Genomic DNA, 19,596 nt, shown 5'->3' on the forward strand with positions numbered 1-19,596 from the left:
CACCATTTAGTTACTTTGACCCCTTCACCCAAACAGAGGAGAGAGGTTCCACATCAGAGAATCAGGCATCATATCAACCACCACAGGAGTAGGCCACAATTTAGTTTATTTGACCCCTGCACCCAGGAAGAGGAGAGAGGCCCCACAGCACATATTCTGGCATCATATCACACACCACAGGAGAAGGCCTCTTTCAGTGATTTAGGCCTTTGGACCCAGACAGAGGAGAGAGGTCAGAGATTCATATCCCCCAGCACAGCAGAAGACCGCTTTATTTGACTTAGGCCTCAGCACCCAGACAGAAGACAGAGGTAGCATGGCAGAGGTTATGGCTTCATGTCACCCGTTAGTTTAACCGGCCACTTTCATCTGGTTAGGCCCCGGCGCCCAGACAGAGAAGAGTTTCATTCAACTGTGGGTTTCATAAAATTTGTATCAAATAAAGAAGTGGCCCGTAGCACAACAAGACATGTTTTAGGCAGTTAATAAGGACTACTCTGCACAAGGGAGGGACAGGTCCTGTGGGATCCATGCCTGGTTCATCTTTATGAAGGTCAGCTTGTCCACGTTGGCTGTGGACAGGCGGCTGCGCTTGTCAGTAATGACGCCCCCTGCCGTGCTGAATACGCGTTCAGATAAAACGCTGGCCGCCGGGCAGGAAAGCACCTCCAAGGCATAACATGCTAACTCTGGCCACGTGGACAATTTCGAAACCCAGTAGTTGAATGGGGCCGAACCATCCGTCAGGATGTGGAGGGGTGTGCAGACATACTGTTCAACCATGTTAGTGAAATGCTGCCTCCTGCTAACACGTTCCGTATCAGGTGTCGGTGCAGATAGCTGTGGCGTGGAGACAAAACTTTTCCACATTTCTGCCATGCTAACCCTGCCCTCAGATGAGCTGGCCGTGACACAGCTGCGTTGGCGACCTCTTGCCACTCCTCTGCCTTCACCTTCCACCTGTTCCCCTGTGACATGTGGGAATGCTCTCAAGAGCGCCTCTATCAGCGTGCGCTTGTACTCGCGCATCTTACGGTCGCGCTCCAGTTCAGGAATTAAAGTGGGCACATTGTCTTTATACCGGGGATCCAGCAGGGTGGCCACCCAGTAGTCTGCACACGTTAAAACGTGGGCAACTCTGCTGTCGTTGCGCAGGCATTGGAGCATATATTCGCTCATGTGGGCCAGGCTACCCATGGGTAAGGACAAGCTGTCCTCTGTGGGAGGCGTATCGTCATCGTCCACCGTATCCCCCCAGCCACGCACCAGTGATGGGCCTGGGCTGCCACCCCGCTGTGAACTTGCGTCATCCTCGTCCCCCTCCACCTCCTCCTCCTCATCCTCCTCGTCCTCCAGTACAGTGCCTTGGCTGGCGACTTGTGAACCTGTCCTCTGCTGCTTAAACAAACCTCCCTCTGAGCCACTTCGAACAGACTGGCCCGAAAGTGTTAGAAACGAGCCCTCATCCTCCTCCTCCTCCTCCACCTGGGCCACCTCCTCTAACATCATTGCCCTAAGTGTTTTCTCAAGGAGACATAGAAGTGGTATTGTAACGCTGATAACAGTGTCATCGCCACTGGCCATGTTGGTGGAGTACTCAAAACAGCGCAGCAGGGCACACAGGTCTCGCATGGAGGCCCAATCATTGGTGGTGAAGTGGTGCTGTTCGGCAGTACGACTGACGCGAGCGTGCTGCAGCTGAAACTCCACTATGGCCTGCTGCTGCTCGCACAGTCTCTCCAGCATGTGCAAGGTGGAGTTCCACCGGGTGGGCACGTCGCATATGAGGCGGTGAGCGGGAAGGCCGAAGTTCCGCTGTAGCGCAGACAGGCGAGCAGCGGCAGGATGTGAACGGCGGAAGCGCGCACAGACGGCCCGCACTTTATGCAGCAGCTCTGACATGTTGGGGTAGTGGTGAATGAACCTCTGCACCACCAAGTTCAGCACATGCGCCAGGCAAGGGATGTGCGTCAAACCGGCTAGTCCCAGAGCTGCCACGAGATTTCGCCCATTATCGCATACCACCAGGCCTGGCTTGAGGCCCACCGGCAGAAACCACTCGTCGGTCTGTTGTTCAATACCCCGCCACAACTCCTTTGCGCTGTGGGGCCTGTCCCCCAAACATATGAGTTTCAGAATGGCCTGCTGACGTTTACCCCGGGCTGTGCTGAAGTTGGTGGTGAAGGTGTGTGGCTGACCGGATGAGCTGGTGGAAGCAGTGGAGGAGGAAGCCGAGTAGGAGGAGGAGGCTACAGGAGGCAGAGAATGATGCCCTGCGATCCTAGGGGGCGGAAGGACGTGCGCCAAGGAACTGTCCGCCGGGGGCCCAGCCGCCACTACATTCATCCAGTGTGCAGTTAGTGAGATATAGCGTCCCTGGCCGTGCTTACTGGTCCACGTATCTGTGGTTAGGTGGACCTTGCCACAAATGGCGTTGCGCAGTGCACACTTGATTTTATCGGACACTTGCATGTGCAGGGAAGGCACGGCTGTCTTGGAGAAGTAGTGGCGGCTGGGAACCACATACTGCGGGACAGCCATGGCCATCAGCTGTTTGAAGCTGTCTGTGTCCACCAGCCGGAATGACAGCATTTCAAAGGCCAGCAGTTTAGAAATGCTGGCGTTCAGGCCAAGGGCTCGAGGGTGACTCGGGGGGAATTTGCGCTTCCTCTCTAAGGTTTGAGATATTGAGAGCTGAACGCTGCTGTGTGATATAGTGGAGACGCTAGTTGACGGTGGCGGTGGTGGTGGTGTCGGTGGCACATCCTCTGTTTGCTGCTCGGCAGGTGGCAACATTCCTCTCGAGGCGGAAGCCGAGGCAGCAGCGGTAGAGGGAGCAGGGGGAGCCTCAGCGAGTGCCTGGTTTTTAAGGTGTGTACCCCACTGCAGTTCATGCTTTGCATGTAGATGCCTGGTCATGCAGGTTGTGCTGAGGTTCAGAACGTTAATGCCTCGCCTCAGGCTCTGATGGCAGAGCGTGCAAGTCACTCGGGTCTTGTCGGTAGGACATTGTTTAAAGAAGTGCCATGCCAGGGAACTCTTTGAAGCTGCCTTTGTGGGGCTGGGTCCCTGTTGGCGATGTCCAGTAGCAGGCGAACTCTGGGGGCGGCGGCTCGTCTGCTTTGGCCCCCTGCTCCCTCTTTGGCTTCGCTGTTGTCTCGGTCTCACCACTACCTCTTCCTCTGAACTGTGAAAGTCATCGCCACGACCTTCAGTCCATGTGGGGTCTAAGACCTCATCGTCCTCTGCATCGTCTTCCACCCAGTCTCCCTCCCTGACCTCCTCCTGTTCAGTCTGCACACTGCAAAAAGACGCGGCAGTGGGCACCTGTGTTTCGTCATCATCAGAGAGTCGGTGACTCTGCTGTGGTGGTATTCCCATGTCCTCTTCATCTGGAGACATAAGTGGTTGTGCGTCAGTGCATGGTATGTCTTCCTCCACTGGGGAAGGGCTAGGTGGACGCCCCTGGGAAACCCTGGAAGCAGAGTCTTCAAACAGAAGAAGAGACTGCTGCATAACTTGTGGCTCAGACCGTTTCCCTGATATGCTTGGGGGTGATGTGACAGACTGATGGGCTTGGTTTTCAGGTGCCACCTGTGCGCTTTCCGCAGAAGACTGGGTGGAAGACCATGTGGTGAACGTGCTGGAAGCACTGTCGGCCACCCAATCGATTAATGCCTGTACCTGCTCAGGCCTTACCATCCTAAGAGCGGCATTGTGCCCCACGAGATATTGCGGTACATTTTGCCGGCTAGTTGAGGGAGTTCGTTCCCTACTGTGTGCGCCTGGGGCCGAACGGCCACGTCCTCTACCAGCAACAGAGGCTCCACGGACACCACCACGACCGCGTCCTCGTCCCTTAATAGTATTTTTCTTCATTGTTGCGATTCAACTCGCACCACAATGAAATATATTATTTTTTATAAGCAAAATCCCCTCACTGGAATACTTTCAGTCTTTTGACTGTATGGATTACAGATGGAATGACTGTTATATGTGAGTACCGCTTTCTTTGACAGATTCTAGTATGGGTACATATATGTTTTCCCAACCCCAGCACATTAGTTTGCTAATTCCAGATGTATGAAACGCAGGCCTAACTGTATCTAGTATATTGAACGCCAGATAAACTAACTTGGCCTTTTTTAAATAAAAAAAATTCCCTCACTGGAATACTTTCAGTCTTTTGACTGTATGGATTACAGATGGAATGACTGTTATATGTGAGTACCGCTTTCTTTGACAGATTCTAGTATGGGTACATATATGTTTTCCCAACCCCAGCACATTAGTTTGCTAATTCCAGATGTATGAAACGCAGGCCTAACTGTATCTAGTATATTGAACGCCAGATAAACTAACTTGGCCTTTTTTAAATAAAAAAAATTCCCTCACTGGAATACTTTCAGTCTTTTGACTGTATGGATTACAGATGGAATGACTGTTATATGTGAGTACCGCTTTCTTTGACAGATTCTAGTATGGGTACATATATGTTTTCCCAACCCCAGCACATTAGTTTGCTAATTCCAGATGTATGAAACGCAGGCCTAACTGTATCTAGTATATTGAACGCCAGATAAACTAACTTGGCCTTTTTTAAATAAAAAAAATTCCCTCACTGGAATACTTTCAGTCTTTTGACTGTATGGATTACAGATGGAATGACTGTTATATGTGAGTACCGCTTTCTTTGACAGATTCTAGTATGGGTACATATATGTTTTCCCAACCCCAGCACATTAGTTTGCTAATTCCAGATGTATGAAACGCAGGCCTAACTGTATCTAGTATATTGAACGCCAGATAAACTAACTTGGCCTTTTTTAAATAAAAAAAAAATTCCCTCACTGGAATACTTTATGGCTTTTCACTGTATGGATTACAGGTGGACTGGTATTAGTAGGGGTGACACAAGCACACCCAAGTCCCTGATGTAGGATTTCTATGGCACAGACCACTATTACAAGTGATTAATGGACGTTGGGAGAGATTGTGCTGCAGCACTAGTCCCAAGATGGCCGCCGCCTATCAGCCCAGTAACATGTGCCACAAAATGGTCTGCACAACCTTTAAAAAAAATAGCCTTGGACTGTGCTGCTAAATCGCTATTGGTCTGAATCCCAGGTGTAGATGTCTGACTTGTTTGGAGCTTTGGAATGCACACTGTGGCAGCTTCTGCTGCAGCACTACAAGTCGCAAAATGGCGGCCGGCGGTCAGCCCAGGTACATGTGGATGGAAAAATCACTCTGGCCACTCTAAAAATAGCCAATCCCTATCAAAAAAGCAGCTCAGCTGCAGTTGTTCAGATGAATCACAGGTGGAGGAGAGAAATTTGCTTCCAGTTATTCAATTATCCCTGCCTATTCTCGCCCTAGCATCAGCTGCGTCTATCCCTGTTCTATTCACATCGGGAGTGAGCACGTCCCGACGTGCGCACAAGCTTATAAAGAGGCTGAGTCACATGCTGCACTTGGCCAATCACAGCCTTGCCAATAGTAGGCATGGCTGCGATGGCATCTTAGGGCAAGTAGTATGATGCATGTTGATTGGCTGCTTTGCAGCCTTTCAAAATGCGCCAAAATACATGCCGAACGACGAACCCGAACCCGAACTTTTACGAAAAAGTTCGGGTTCGGGTCCGTGTCACGAACACCCCAAAATTCGGTACGGACCCGAACTATGCTCGAACTGTTCGCTCAACACTAGTCCCAGAACCATTACAATTTAAAGTAGTGGTACTGGTGTCTCTAGCCTGTTCCTGCAGAGAAAAGACACTGTGCAGTACTGGTGTTAAAGGAGCACTAAAGTGCCAGGAAAACAAACTCATTTTCCAGGCACTATATAGTTGTTAGGAGTGGGGCACCCACTGGGCTGAAGGGGTTACCACTTACCTTTCTCCAGCACCGGCACTGAGAACTCTTCTCCCCGATCCTCCTCCCAGCTGCGAATGCGCACGCATTCCAAACTATGTTCCACGTCTTCCCACTGTAATTTTCACAGTGAGAATCGCAGAAGCACCTCTAGCGGCTGTCAGGGAGACAGCTACAAGAAGAGTCAGGGATCGAACCGGGAGACTCTGGCGTCCTAGGCTGTAGCCTTGCTCATTAGACCACAGAGCTTCCTGGACAGTTTCTGTTACTTTTTGAACCACCTCCTTGACCTGAATTTTCCTGCTTTTGGTTTGACCAATCAGATTTGTGTACGCCCTATTTAAGGAAGACCGTGTCACTTCCTCCCTTGCCAGATTATTGAGCTATCTCAGCCGTAGTCTTGCTTCAGCCTCTCAGTTTTTGTCTGCTACCGTACCGAACTCTGCCTCCATTGACTATTCTCCTGCCTCATCCTGAATCCTTGTACCTGCCATCTTGTTTACTGAACTCTGCCTCCATTGACTACTCTCCTGCCTCATCCGGAATCCTTGTACCTGCCATCCCGTGTACCGACCCAGGACTGCCTGACTTCTCTCTTGCCTTCCTCGTTCTTCGGCACTCAGCTACCACGTGGACCTTATCGGATCCATTGAGCCACCGCCATTCCAGCATATCGGGATCACTCATCCATTCCGTTTCCATGCTCCCCTGTTTTTGTGTCGCTGCCATTGGACTCCTTCCCCTTTTCCAGTAACCTCTACAAGCAATTGTGCAGGTAACCATAACAGAATAATCTGGCCTAAAAAATGGAGTCAGCGATGAGGCTTCTGAAAAAAAAACAAGTTATAGAGCTACAAAAATTCGAAACCACTTATCAGGAAAAGTTTTCCCAGTTACAAAGTGTGGTACAAGATCAACAAGGGGAAATAATCGCCCTACAGAGACAACTCCTGGAGGGGCAGGCCTCAGCTGGAGATACGCGTATGCCGCTCCCAGCAAGGTTTAATGGAGATCGACGCCAATTCCGAGGTTTTTTGAACCAATGTCGAATCTATTTCGAAATGAATCCAGCCCGGTTCACTACTGGAAAGATGAAGGTATTGTTCATCATCAATCTTCTGTCTGATGAGGCTCTCGCATGGGCATCTCCTTATGTGGAGACCGACAGCAGCCTTCTGCGGGATCTGGAGACCTTCATCTCTGCCATAAGTCAGGTGTTTGATGATCCTAATCGTTGTGCTACTGCGGAACTAAAAATACATAATCTACGCCAAGGAAACCGTTCAGTGGCCGTTTACACAGCTGCATTCCGCCGTTGGGTGACCGACACCACCTGGAATCATTCCGCCCAAAAGAGTCAGTTCCGGCGGGGGTTATCTGAACAAATGAAAGTTGAACTTGCTAGGACAGATATTCCAGAAGACTTTGAAGACTTCATTCAACTTTGTATCAGAGTCGATCAGAGACTTTCTAAAAGGAGAAGGGAGAAAGCATGGGCGCAGGAAAACCGACCCACCTATTTTTTCAGACCATTGGCACCCCGTAATCCTGAGCCTGCACCGGAACCTATCCAAATCGATGCATTGCGGAGATCCATAACTGTAGCGGAAAAAGGAAAGACGCATCTCAGAAGATCTTTGTCTCTACTGCGGAAGGTTCAGTTACGCAAGAAACGGTAAAGCTCCAAATACGCATCAACACTAGAGTTGAGCGAACCTGAACAGTAAAGTTCGGGTTCGTACCAAACTTTAGGGTTTTCGGCACCCGGACCCGAACCTGAACATTTACGTAAAAGTTTGGGTTCGGTATTCTGCGATTTTTATGGCGCTTTTTGAAAGGCTGCAAAGCAGCCAATCAACAAGCATCATACTACTTGCCCCAAAAGGCCATCACAGCCATGCCTACTATTGGCCAACTGCAGCATGTGACCCAGCCCCTATTTAAGCTATAGTCACATAGCGCCGCCCGTCACTCTGCTCGAATTAGTGTAGGGAGAGGCTGCAGCTGCTGTGAGGGAGAGATCAGGGAGAAATCTTATCAAGAACTGGTGCACAATTTTTTTAAGCCTGCCCAGAGCCAACTACTGCTGAAAACAAACTTTTTTTTCTTTAGTTAGTCAATATCAATACATGATCGGCAGCCATTTTATGCAGCGATAGTGCACCAGCATAGGCTATCTGCAAGTCCAGAAATACAGCTTTGGCATACTGGAATGAAAAAAACCTCTAATATACTGCACATCTGGGATTAGACAAGCATAATTGACTGTCACATTTAGGACAGAAATACAGATTTTTGGTTAGGGTGAAAAAACCCTCTAATATCCTGCACATCTGGGATTACATGTGCAAAAGTCACTGTCATATTTAGGACAGAAATACAGCTTTTTGGTTAGGGTGAAAAAACCCTCTAATATACTGCACATCTGGGATTAGACAAGTATAAGTGACTGTCACATTTAGGCCATAAATATGACTTTGGCATACTAGGGTGAAAAACCTCTGATATACTGCACATCTAGGATTACACGAGCATAAATGACTGTCACATTTAGGACAGAAATACAGCTTTTTGGTTAGGGTGAAAAAACCCTCTAATATACTGCACATCTGGGATTACACGTGCATAAGTCACTGTCAAATTTAGGACAGAAATACAGCTTTGGCATACTGGGGTGAAAAAAGCCTCTCATATATTGCACATCTAGGATTACACGTGCATAAGTCACTCTCACATTTAGGACAGAAATACAGCTTTTTGGTTAGGGTGAAAAAACCCTCTAATATACTGCACATCTGGGATTAGACAAGCATAAGTGACTGTCACATTTAGGACAGAAATACAGCTTTTTGGTCAGGGTGAAAAAACCCTCTAATATACTGCACATCTAGGATTACACGTGCATAAGTGACTGTCATATTTAGGACAGAAATAGAGATTTTTGGTTAGGGTTAAAAAACCCTCTAATATATTGCACATCTGGGATTACACGTGCATAAATCACTGTCACATTTAGGACAGAAATACGGCTTTGGCATACTGGGGTGAAAAAAGCCTCTGATATACTGCACATCTAGGATTACACGTGAATAAGTGACTGTCACAAGAAGGACAGAAATACAGCTTTTGGCTTAGGGTGAAAAAGCCTCTAATATACTGCACATCTGGGATTACACGTGCATAAATCACTGTCACATTTAGAACAGAAATACAGCTTTTTGGTTAGGGTGAAAAAACCCTCTAATATACTGCACATCTGGGATTACACATACATAAGTGACTGTCACATTTAGGCCATAAATACGGCTTTGGCATACTGGGGTGAAAAAAGCCTCTGATATACTGCACATCTAGGATTACACATGCATAAATCACTTTCACATTTAGGACAGAAATATAGCTTTTTGGTTAGGGTGAAAAAACCCTCTAATATACTGCACATCTGGGATTACATGAGCATAAGTGACTGTCACATTTAGGCCATAAATACGGCTTTTACATACTGGGGTGAAAGAAGCCTCTCATATACTGCACATCTGGGATTACACGTGCATAAATCACTGTTACATTTAGGACAGAAATACAGCTTTTTAGTTAGGGTGAAAAACCCTCTAATATACTGCACATATGGGATTAGACAAGCATAAGTGACTGTCACATTTAGGACAGAAATACAGCTTTTTGGTTAGGGTGAAAAAACCCTCTAATATACTGCACATCTGGGATTACACATGCAAAAATCACTGTCACATTTAGGACAGAAATACAGCTTTTTTGGTTAGGGTGAAAAAACCCTCTGATATACTGCACATCTGGGATTACATATGCATAAGTGACTGTCACATTTAGGCCATAAATACGGCTTTGGCATACTAGGGTGAAAAACCTCTGATATACTGCACATCTAGGATTACACGAGCATAAATGACTGTCACATTTAGGACAGAAATACAGCTTTTTGGTTAGGGTGAAAAAACACTCTAATATACTGCACATCTGGGATTACACGTGCATAAGTCACTGTCAAATTTAGGACAGAAATACAGCTTTGGCATACTGGGGTGAAAAAAGCCTCTCATATATTGCACATCTAGGATTACACGTGCATAAGTCACTCTCATATTTAGGACAGAAATACAGCTTTTTGGTTAGGGTGAAAAAACCCTCTAATATACTGCACATCTAGGATTACACGTGCATAAGTGACTGTCATATTTAGGACAGAAATATAGATTTTTGGTTAGGGTTAAAAAACCCTCTAATATATTGCACATCTGGGATTACACGTGCATAAATCACTGTCACATTTAGGACAGAAATACAGATTTTTGGTTAGGGTGAAAAAAACCTCTAATATACTGCACATCTGGGATTACACTTGCATAAGTGACTGTCACATTTAGGCCATAAATATGGCTTTGGCATACTGGGGTGAAAATAGCCTCTGATATACTGCACATCTAGGATTACACGTGCATAAGTGACTGTCACAATTAGGACAGAAATACAGCTTTTTGCTTAGGTTGAAAAAGCCTCTAATATACTGCACATCTAGGATTACACGAGCATAAGTGACTGTCACATTTGGGACAGAAAGACAGCTTTTCGGTTAGGGTGAAAAAACCCTCTAATATACTGCACATCTGGGATTAGACAAGCATAAGTGACTGTCACATTTAGAACAGAAATATAGCTTTTTGGTTAGGGTGAAAAAAACGTCTAATATACTGCACATCTGGGATTACACGTGCATAAATCACTGTCACATTTAGGACAGAAATACAGCTTTTTGGTTAGGGTGAAAAAACCCTCTAATATACTGCACATCTGGGATTACATGAGCATAAGTGACTGTCACATTTAGGACAGAAATACGGCTTTGGCATACTGGGGTGAAAAAAGCCTCTGATATACTGCACATCTGGGATTACACATGCAAAAATCACTGTCACATTTAGGACAGAAATACAGCTTTTTGGTTAGGGTGAAAAAACCCTCTATTATACTGCACATCTAGGATTAGACAAGCATAAATCACTGTCACATTTACGACAGAAATACAGCTTTTTGGTTAGGGTGAAAAAACCCTCTAATATACTGCACATCTGGGATTACACATGCATAAATGACTGTTACATTTAGGCCATAAATACGGCTTTGGCATACTGGGGTGAAAAAAGCCTCTGATATACTGCACATCTAGGATTACACATGCATAAGTGACTGTCACAATTTGGACAGAAATACAGCTTTTTTGTTAGGGTGAAAAAGCCTTTAATATACTGCACATCTGGGATTACATGTGCATAAGTCACTGTCACATTTAGGACAGAAATACAGCTTTTTGGTTAGGGTGAAAAAAACCTCTAATATACTGCACATCTGGGTTTACACGTGCATAATTACTGTCACATTTAGGCCATAAATACGGCTTTTACATACTGGGGTGAAAAAAGGCTCTCATATACTGCACATCTGTGATTACACGTGCATAAGTCACTGTCACATTTAGGACAGAAGTACAGCTTTTTGGTTAGGGTGAAAAAACCCTCTATTATACTGCACATCTGGGATTAGACAAGCATAAGTCATTGTCTCATTTAGGACAGAAGTACAGCTTTTTGGTTAGGGTGAAAAAACCCTCTAATATACTGCACATCTAGGATTAGACAAGCATAAGTGACTGTCACATTTTGGACAGAAATACAGCTTTTTGGTTAGGGTGAAAAAACCCTCTAATATACTGCACATCTGGGATTACATGTGCATAAGTGACTGTCACATTTAGGACAGAAATACAGATTTTTGGTTAGGGTGAAAAAAACCTCTAATATACTGCACATCTGGGATAACACATGCATAAGTGACTGTCACATTTAGGCCTTAAATACGGCTTTGGCATACTGGGTTGAAAAAAGCCCTTGATATACTGCACATCTAGGATTACACATGCATAAGTGACTGTCACATTTAGGACAGGAATACAGCTTTTTGGTTAGGGTGAAAAAACCCTCTAATATACTGCACACCTAGGATTAGACAAGCATAAGTGACTGTCACATTTAGGCCATAAATACGGCTTTGGCATACTCGGGTGAAAAAAGCCTCTGATATACTGCACATCTAGGATTACACGTGAATAAGTGACTGTCACAATTAGGACAGAAATACAGCTTTTTGCTTAGGTTGAAAAAGCCTCTAATATACCGCACATCTGGGATTACACGTGCATAAGTGACTGTCACATTTAGGACAGAAATACAGCTTTTTGGTTAGGGTGAAAAAACCCTCTAATATACTGCACATCTGGGATTACACGTGCATAGGTCACTGTCACATTTAGAAACAGAAATACAGCTTTTTGGTTAGGGTGAAAAAAGCCTCTAATATACTGCACATCTGGGATTTCACGTGCATAAGTCACTGTCACATTTAGGACAGAAATACAGCTTTATGGTTATGGTGAAAAAACGCTCTATTATACTGCACATCTGGGATTACACGTGCATAAGTGACTGTCACATTTAGGCCATAAATATGGCTTTGGCATACTAGGGTGAAAAAGCCTTTGATATACTGCACATCTAGGATTACACGTGCATAATTGACTGTCACATTTAGGCCAGAAATACAGCTTTTTGGCTAGGGTGAAAAACCCCTCTAATATACTGCACATCTGGGATTACACATGCATAAGTCACTGTCACATTTAGGACAGAAATACGGCTTTGCCATACTGCGGTGAAAAAAGCCTCTCATATATTGCACATCTAGGATTACACGTGAATAAGTGACTGTCACAATTAGGACAGAAATACAGCTTTTTGCTTAGGTTGAAAAAGCCTCTAATATACTGCACATCTGGGATTACACGTGCATAAGTCACTGTCACATTTAGGACAGAAATACAGCTTTTTGGTTAGGGTGAAAAAACCCTCTAATATACTGCACATCTGGGATTACACGTGCATAAGCGACTGTCACATTTAGGCCATACATACGGCTTTGGCATATTAGGGTGAAAAAGCCTCTGATATACTGCACATCTGGGATTAGACAAGCATAAGTGACTGTCACATTTAGGACAGAAATACAGCTTTTTGGTTAGGGTGAAAAAACCCTCAAATATACTGCACATCTGGGATTACACGTGCTTAAGTCACTGTCACATTTAGGACAGAAATACGGCTTTGGCATACTGGGGTGAAAAAAGCCTCTCATATATTGCACATCTGGGATTACACGTGCATAAGTGACTGTCACATTTAGGACAGAAATACAGCTTTTTGGTTAGGGTGAAAAAACCCTCTAATATACTGCACATCTGGGATTACACGTGCATAGGTCACTGTCACATTTAGAAACAGAAATACAGCTTTTTGGTTAGGGTGAAAAAAGCCTCTAATATACTGCACATCTGGGATTACACGTGCATAAGTCACTGTCACATTTAGGACAGAAATACAGCTTTATGGTTATGGTGAAAAAACCCTCTATTATACTGCACATCCTGGATTACACGTGCATAAGTGACTGTCACATTTAGGCCATAAATATGGCTTTGGCATACTAGGGTGAAAAAGCCTTTGATATACTGCACATCTAGGATTACACGTGCATAATTGACTGTCACATTTAGGCCAGAAATACAGCTTTTTGGCTAGGGTGAAAAACCCCTCTAATATACTGCACATCTGGGATTACACATGCATAAGTGACTGTCACATTTAGGACAGAAATACGGCTTTGCCATACTGCGGTGAAAAAAGCCTCTCATATATTGCACATCTGGGATTAGACAAGCATCAGTGACTGTCACATTTAGGCCAGAAATAAGTCTTTTTGGTTACTGGGAGGAAAAAAGCCTCTGATATACTGCACATCTGGGATAAGACGTGCATAAATGAGTGTCACATTTAGGCCACAAATACCGCTGTCATATAGAGTTTAAAATAAATAAATAGAGTGCAATACCCTACATCAGTGTTTTTATTGGCGGTTAATTATTTGAACATACTGAACCACTTTTTACTTTGCTTTGTGAGCGCTAACTATGAGGCAAATATCTAATAAGGGACACGGTCATGGTTGTGGTGGTGGTGTTGGTAGAGCCTCTGGTGCAGGGAGAGTACGTGGCCGTTCTGCCACAGCTACACGTCCTACTGAACCTACTACCTCAGGTCCCAGTAGCCGCCAGAATCTACAGAGATATTTGGTCGGGCCTAATGCCGTTCTAAGGATGGTAAGGCCTGAGCAAGTACAGGTGCTAGTCAATTGGGTGGCCGACAGTGGATCCAGCACGTTCACATTATCTCCCACCCAGTCTTCTGCAGAAAGCGCACAGGTGACGTCTGAAACCCATGCCCATCAGTCTGTCACATCACCCCCGTGCATATCGGGTAACTTGTCTGAGCCTCAAGTCATGCAGCAGTCTCTAATGCTGTTTGAAGACTCTGCTGGCAGGGTTTCCCAAGGGCATCCACCTAGCCCTTCCACAGGGGTGGAAGACAAAGAATGCACTACAAACACAAAAAGGGGGGAGGGGTCAGCACATCCCAGTATGGAGGTGCACGTTGCTTTGTGGCTGCAAATATACATCTGAAGAACACAGTGCAACAGCACTCTACAAACCAAAAGTAGAGTACAAAAGTATTTTACATTACAAATGCTATGCTATGCTAATAACTTAGAGATGCTTAGCAAATACATTTTGTACAAAATAATTTTAGCCCGTCTGCCGCACGCCAAGGTGATCTCTATAAGACGGGTCCTAACACTAAAGCTCACCTGTTGGGTGCCATAACAGCGACCATGAAATCCAGGAAGTGCAGGTCCCACATTTATGATGGGCCCCTTTGGTTTATATCTGTGTGGAGCCAAAATGGCCTTCATTGAATCCAGGGACTACAAATACCAGCATGCATGCTGATCAGACTATATACTCATGCTAATTAAAAATCAGCCAGTGCACTGACGCACAACCACTTATGTTTCCTGATGAGGACATGGGAATACCACTTCAGCACGTCTCTGATGATGATGAAACACAGGTGCCAAATGCTGCGTCTTTGTGCAGTGTGCAGACCGAAAAGGAGGTCAGGGGGGAAGACTGGGTGGAAGACGATGCATGGAATGAAGGTCGTGCCACTGCCACAGAGTTCGGAGGAAGAGGCAGTGGTGAGACCGAGCCAACAGCGTAGCAAAAGCGGGAGCAGGGTGCAAAAGCAGAGCATCCGTCGCTTAAACAGTTCGCCTGCTACTGGCCACCGTCAACAGGGACCGAGCACACCAAAGGCAGCTTCAAGGAGTTCCCTGGCATGGCACTTCTTCACACAATGTGCTGATGACAAGACCCGAGTGGATTGCACGCTATGCCATCAGAGCCTGAAGCGAGGCATTAACGTTCTGTACCTTAGCACAACCTGCATGACCAGGCATCTACATGCGAGACACGGGCTGCAGTGGAGTAAGCACCTTCAAAACCAAGAAAGGGCTCAGTCCCCTCCTGCTCCCTCTTCTGCTGCTGCCTCGGCTTCTTCCTCCGCCTCTGGAGGAATGTTGGCACCTGCCGCTCAGCAAACAGAGGATGTGCCACCAACAACACCACCTCTGTCACCAAGCATCTCCACCATGTCACACGGAAGCGTTCAGCTCTCCATCTCACAAACCTTTGAGAGAAAGCGTAAATTCCCATCTAGCCACCCTCGATCCCTGGCCCTGAATGCCAGCATTTCTAAACTACTGGCCTTTGAAATGCTGTCATTCAGGCTGGTGGAGACGGACAGCTTCAAACAGCTCATGTCGATTGCTGTCCCACAGTACGTCGTTCCCAGCCACCACTACTTCTCCAGAAGAGCCGTGCCCTCCCTGCACAACCAAGTATCGGATAAAATCAAGTGTGCACTGCGCAACACCATCTGTGGCAAGGTCCACCTAACCACAGATACGTGGACCAGTAAGCACGGCCAGGGACGCTATATCTCCCTATCTGCACACTGGGTAAATGTAGTGGCGGCTGGGCCCCAGGCGGAGAGCTGTTTGGCGCACGTCCTTCCGCCGCCAAGGATCGCAGGGCATCATTCTTTGCCTCCTCTTCCTACTCGGCTTCCTCCTCCTCTTCTACCACCTCCTCATCCGGTCAGCGACAGACCTTCACCACTAACTTCAGCACAGCCAGGGGTAAACGTCAGCAGGCCGTTCTGAAACTGATGTGTTTGGGGGACAGGCCCCACACCGCGCAGGAGTTGTGGCGGGGTATAGAACAAAAAACCGACGAGTGGTTGCTACCAGTGAGCCTCAAGCCCGGCCTGGTGGTGTGCGATAATGGGCGAAATCTTGTTGCAGCTCTGGGACTAGCCGGTTTGACGCACATCCCTTGCCTGGCGCATGTGCTGAATTTGGTGGTGCAGAAATTCATTCACAACATTCCTGACATGTCTGAGCTGCAGCATAAAGTGCGGGCCGTCTGTGCGCGCTTCCGGCATTCTCATCCTGCCGCCGCCGACTGTCTTCTCTACAGCGTAACTTTGGCCTTCCCGCTCACCGCCTCATATGCGACGTGCCCACTAGATGGAACTCCACCTTGCACATGCTGGAGAGACTGTGCGAGCAGCAGCAGGCCATAGTGGAGTTTCAGCTGCAGCACGCACGGGTGAGTCGCACTGTGGAACAGCACCACTTCACCAGCAATGACTGGGCCTCCATTCGAGACCTGTGTGCCCTGTTGCGCTGTTTCGAGTACTCCACCAACATGGCCAGTGGCGATGACGCCGTTATCAGCGTTACAATACCACTTCTATGTCTCCTTGAAAAAACACTTAGGGCGATGATGGAAGAGGAGGTGGCCCAGGAGGAGGAGGAGGAAGAGGGGTCATCTCTAACACTTTCAGGCCAGTCTTTTAGAAGTGACTCAGAGAGAGGATTTTTGCAACAGCAGAGGCCAGGTACAATTTTGGCCAGCCAGGCCCCACTACTGGAGGATGAGGAGGAGGAGAATGAGAAGGAGGATGGGGATGAAGCATGTTCACAGCGGGGTGGCATCCAACGCAGCTCGGGCCCATCACTGGTGCGTGGCTGGGGGGATACGGAGAACGCAGACGATACACCTCCCACAGAGGACAGCTTGTCCTTACCTCTGGGCAGCCTGGCACACATGAGCGACTACATGCTGCAGTGCCTGCGAAACGATTGCAGAGTTGCCCACATTTTAACGTGTGCTGACTACTGGGTGGCCACCCTGCTGGATCCCCGTTACAAAGACAATATGCTGTCCTTAATTCCCTCACTAGAGCGTGATCGGAAGATGCGCGACTACTGGCGCACGCTGGTAGACATGCTCCTGAGAGCATTCCCGACTGACGCCGGGGGACAAGTGGAAGCACAAGGCGAAAGCAGGGGAGGAGGAAGAGGTCGCCAACGCAGCTGTGTCAGCGCCAGCACCTCAGAAGGCACGTTTAGCATGGCCGACATGTGGAAAAGCTTTGTCACCTTGCCGCAACTGCTGATATGGAGCGTGTTAGCAGGAGGAAGCATTTGAACAACATGCTGGAACAGTACCTGTGCACACGCCTACACGTATTGACTGATGGTTCTGCCCCATTCAACTTCTGGGTCTCCAAATTGTCCACATGGCCAGAGCTTGCCCTGTATGCCTTGGAGGTGCTGGCCTGCCCTGCAGCCAGTGTACTCTCTGAACGTGTATTTAGCACGGCAGGAGGCGTCATTACAGACAGACGCAGCCGCCTGTCCACAGCCAACGTGGACAAGCTCACATTCATTAAAATGAACCAGGCTTAGATCCGACAAGACTTGTCTGTACCTTGTGCAGAATAGACATTTATACCACCATCAAACAAAAATTCTTGTACTCAAGTCAAGTGCAATAATTCATTTTTTTTTTATTTGTCCTAATATATTGTTGGCTACCTCCTCCTCCTCCATTGCTGCCTCCACCTACAACACCACATTCACCGCCGACTCCATATCCACCTCCTTCTCGGAGTTGCAGGTTAATAATTTGTAATTTTTAGTTATTTTATTTCATTTTAAGTTATTTCCCTATCCACATTTGTTTGCAGAGCAGTTGCCATGCTCTTAAGCACATTTTACTGCCATTTACATCCCTCTAGCCTTTTCAAGGACTATTTTAGAGCCATTTTAATTTTAAAAAGTGCCCTAAATTGAAGAAAATTTTTATTTTCAATTGTCGGGTGACATTTTACCATTTTTGGCGTATACAAACCCTGCTGTGCCTGGGTGACAGGGGCCTAAATCTCTCAAAATCCTCTGTTGTATTGCTGGGTGACATCTACCCCCTTTTGCCGTGAATGAACCCTTGCTGTGCCTGGGTGACTGGGGCCTAAATCTCTCAAAATCATCTGTTGTATTGCTGGGTGACATGAACCCCCTTTTGCCGTGAATGAACCCCTGCTGTGCCTGGGTGACTGGGGCCTAAATCTCTCAAAATCATCTGTTGTATTGCTGGTTGACATGAACCCCCTTTTGCCGTGAATGAACCCCTGCTGAGTTTGGGTGACTGGGGCCTAAATCTATCAAAATCTTCTGTTGTATTGCTGGGTGACATGAACCCCCTTTTGCCGTGAATGAACCTCTGCTCTGCATTGCTGACAGGGGCATAAATCTCTCAAAATCCTCTGTTATATTGCTGGGTGACATGAACCCCCTTTTGCCGTGAATGAACCCCTGCTGTGCCTGGGTGACAGGGGCCTAAATCTCTCAAAATCCTCTGTTGTATTGCTGAGTGACATGAACCCCCTTTTGCCGTGAATGAACCCCTGCTGTGCCTGGGTGACAGGGGCCTAAATCTTAAAAAATCCTGTGTTGCATTGCTGGGTGACATGAACCCCCTTTTGCCGTGGATGAACCCCTTTTCTGCATTGCTGACAGGGGCCTAAATCTCTCAAAATCCTCTGTTCTATTTCTGGGTGACATGATCCCCCTTTTGCCGTGAAAGAACTCTGCTGTGCCTGGGTGTCAGAGGCCTAAATCTCTCAAAATCCTCTGTTGTAATGCTGGGTGACATGAACCCCCTTTTGCCGTGAATGAACCCCTGCTCTGCATTGCTGACAGGGGCCTAAATCTCTTAAAATCCTCTGTTCTATTGCTGCGTGACATGAACCCCCTTTTGCCGTGAATGAACCCCTGCTCTGCATTGCTGACAGGGAACTAAATTTAGTGAAAACATCTGTTACTGATCGGAAGATGCACGACTACAAGCGCATGCTGATGATAGCATTCCCACCTGACAGCGGGGGCACAGTGGAAGCACAAGGCGAAGGCAGAGGAGGAGGAAGAGGTCGCCAACGCAGCTGGGGCACCACCAGCACCTGAGAAGCTAGGGTTAGCATGGCCAAAATGTGGAAAAGCTTTGTCAGCCTTGGAGGTGCTGACCTGCCCTGCAGCCAGTGTATAGTGTGAACGTGTGTTTAGTACGACAGAGAGCATTATCACAGGCCGCAGCCAATGTGGGCAAGCTTACCTTTTTTTAAATTACCAGACATGGATCCCACAGGACTTGGCCGTACCTTGTGTAGAATAGACATTTATACAAGCCTCAACCATCCATTATTGTACTCAAGTGCACTTATTCTTAGTTTTATTTTGTTATATGTCCCAATATTTTGGGGGATACCCCAATTTAAAAATAAAAAATAACACAAATCAGTGTTGGCTATCTATTCCTCCTTCACCGCCACTACCACC

Source organism: Bufo bufo, chromosome 3, assembly GCF_905171765.1.
Source record: "Bufo bufo chromosome 3, aBufBuf1.1, whole genome shotgun sequence".
NCBI lineage: Eukaryota > Metazoa > Chordata > Amphibia > Anura > Bufonidae > Bufo > Bufo bufo.